Below are 3,610 nucleotides of genomic sequence, written 5' to 3'. Positions count from 1 at the left end.
GAGAGAGAGAGAGAGAGAGAGAGAGAGAGAGAGAGAGAGAGAGAGAGAGAGAGAGAGAGAGAGAGAGAGAGAGAGAAAGAGAGAGATCTGTTATTATATTTGGGATTAGGTTAGATTCGGCCTTCTGGAACTGTGAGTTACCATGGATGGTCTTGGTCGACATGATGAATGAAATTGACCACATCAGATTCAATCAAAGGTTTTCCCTGACCGATGTCTCTGTTGTCCCAAAATTCCAGACGGGATCAGACCACCGTGTCCTTTGTGCGAAATTCTACTTCACAGATCGGGGAGAAAAGTCTGCAAAATTTAAGTCTAAGAAGACAACTCCCAGAATGACCACCAACTGGGAGCTCTTTGGCCCTACTGCAGCAATGTGGGAAGATGCCGTCCTTGACAGCATAGACAAGGAATACCATCGACTGGTTCAGCACCTCCATGTCTGTGTGAAGAATGCCAAGAGTGAGAAAGCCACAAACAGACACCTGTCTTCGGAAACTCTCAAGCTCATTCATCAACGTGGTTTGGCGCGAGCCTCAGGCAACCATAAGCTAACATCCGAGCTCACAAAGCTGTGCAGAGATGCGGTAAAGGAAGACCTCAAAGAGAGAAGAGCAGCAGTGTTGGCCAGTGCAGCAGAAGCCGGGAAAAGTCTTTGCAACGCTCGCCTGTCCTTCACCAACTACAAGACCAAGATGACTGCCCTAGACATCCCGATGGATCTGTCACATCCTTGAGAAAGTCAATGGAGAAAATTATTCACAACTTCTACTCGGATCTCTTTGACAGCCATGTCCACCTGCCCACTTACCAAATTCCGCAGGATGGATATGTCATTCCCAACGTTCTCCCTTCTGAAATCCGGCATGCCATTTCGTTGGTAAAGATGCAAACAGCACCTGGTCCGGACAAGGTCAGACCTAAACACCAGAAGAATCTGCCGCCAGTACTCATCAATACACTGGCCCGACTCTTCACATGCCATCTGTCTGAATGTAAGGTTCCATCCCAGTGGAAAACCGGTAGGACCGTTCTGTTATACAAGAAGGGAGACATCTACGATATCAGCAACTATCGCCCAATCTGCCTGTTGTCTGTCGTCTACAAGTTGTTCACTCGTGTCATCCTGAATAGAATAGGCAGAACACTAGATGAAAGACAACCATACGAGCAAGCCAGGTTCTGAAGGGGATTCAGCACGATTGACCATATCCACACAGTTTCTCGAGAGTTCAAGATGCTGCACTGTCTAACGTTTGTTCATCGACTTAAAGAAGGCCTCAATTCTGTTGAGACTGAGGCGGTCATCGAAGCCCTGGCCAAACAGGGCATTCAAACTCAGTATATCAAAATCCTCCTTGAGCTGTATTGTGGATTCACCACCAGGATCTCACCATTCTACAAGGAAGTGATTATTGATGTACAGAGAGGTGTGCAGCAGGGTGATACCATTTCACCGAAACTCTTCAGTACTGCCCTCGAGAACATCATGCGACAACTGGAATGGGAAGGAATGGGAGTGAAGATAGACGGTCGGCAATTACACCACCTCCGCTTCGCTGATGACATCGTTCTCATAATGCCAAACATTAGCCAAGCGGCACCAATGCTGACCAAATTCAACCACGAATGTGGAAAGGTCAGATTGCAGCTGAATCTCAACAAGACGATGTTCATGAAAAATAAACTGGTCCCTGAGGCTCCATTTGCTCTCAATGGAACGAATATCTCCGAATGCAGCAGCTATGTGTACCTGGGTCGAGAAATCAACATGAGGAACGACTTGGTGCCAGAACTGTGCAGGAGGAAGAGAGCAGCATGGAATGCATTCAAGAGCGTCAAAAAGGTGGTTAAGCGAACCATGAACCTCCGACTCCGGGCACATCTTTTTGATTCCACTGTTCTTCCTGCACTAACATATGCCTCAGAGACCTGTGCCCTATGCAAACAGGATGAGAACGCTATTAGGGTATCCCAAAGAGGAATCAAAAGAGCTATGCTGGGAATATCATGTCTCACTCAAGTGAGAGGAGGAATCCGGAGTTCTGACCTCCGCTGTCTCCTTTGCCAAGGCATCAAATATCAGATGGGCCAGTCATGTAATGTGATTCAGAGATGACCGTTGGACTAGAGCTGTTACCCGTTGGACTAGAGCTGTTACCGACTGGATTCCACTGGACATCAGAAGACCTCGTGGCCGCCCACCAACTAGATGGTCAGATTTCTTCGTCAAGTCTCTGAATGAATGATTTGAGGCTCTTCCTGTTCCTGGAGCGAGCAGATATCATTGGGCTGCACTGGCTCACGACAGGGACAAACAGAGACATTACTGGCGCCTGCTCAACCAATTCGAAGATCAACGGGACTACAAGTGATACAAGTGATATTTGGGATATGAATATGCCATGGGGAGCTTGCCAGACTCTCCCGTGTGAGAAATAGACTCTCGGTAGCTTGTCAGGTTCTCCAAGAGGGAGAACTAGACTATTAGATATCATGCATCTGGGAGCTTGGTTTATATTCTCTGGATGTTGGGCATTGATGGGATTATAGGGCCCCGGGGGCAGTTTTTCGGTGTGACTGTCAGGCTACTGGAAAATGGGGAATCTGGTTGGAAGAGGCCCAGACCTGATCCGAGCAGCCTTGGAGATCTCAGCCCCGGGTCCTGCACATCTTTGTTCCTCTGCTGGTTTCTTCATGCATGAGGCTCATGAGACATGAGACTTCAACATGATAGTGAGATTTTTTTTTCAATTCTACAGAAATATGTAATATGACTTGAAAATATATGGGATTTTGACTGTTTCTGTTACAAAAATATAAAGATTAATACGATAATATAATAATATATGCACAATAGCTGTTATAGAATAAATTTTTAAATATGCATATGTATACATATAAATTGTATATACATATGTGATATATAAAATTTGTCCAAAATAAATATCAATCCCCAGCAAATAAACACCTAAGGGCACAAAAGTGTACTTGAATAAGTAGAAAAGCTTTTGAAGCCGTTCAAAATATGAAATATTTAGTTTCCCATTAAATTTACCAATTTAAAGGACAGTAGTAAATTATTAGATGGATCTCTGTGTTTTTTTGGCAGAAAATGAATGTTTTACTTTTAGGATAACATGGTACATAGCAAAGCAACAATGGCCATGGGCATTTGAACAAATGGCAGGGTATACTTATGTGATATAAAATCAGGATTATTGACCTAGTATTATTAATCCATTAACATAGAAATGATTAGAATGGAATTTGAGTTAGAATAACATAGACTTCAACAGAGCTGCAGCTTCGGGAGGGAAATGGAAGATAGCACAGTGTATAGGGTATTTGTCTTGTACAGGGCCGACCAGGGTCTGATTCCTCCGTCCCTCTCGGAGAGCCTGGCAAGCTACCAAGAGTATCCCACCCTCACAGCAGAGCCAGGCAAGCTCCCCGTGGCATATTCAATATGCCAGAAACAGTAACAACAAGTCTCAAAATGGAGACATTACTGGTCCCTGCTTGAGCAAATCGATGAACAATGAATGGGATGACAGCACTACAGTGCGACAATATAGACTTAAAATTTAAATATATATTAATGATAAAA

The sequence above is a fragment of the Sorex araneus genome, chromosome 7 (assembly GCF_027595985.1).
Source record: "Sorex araneus isolate mSorAra2 chromosome 7, mSorAra2.pri, whole genome shotgun sequence".
Classification (NCBI taxonomy): domain Eukaryota; kingdom Metazoa; phylum Chordata; class Mammalia; order Eulipotyphla; family Soricidae; genus Sorex; species Sorex araneus.
This window is presented reverse-complemented; position numbering follows the sequence as displayed.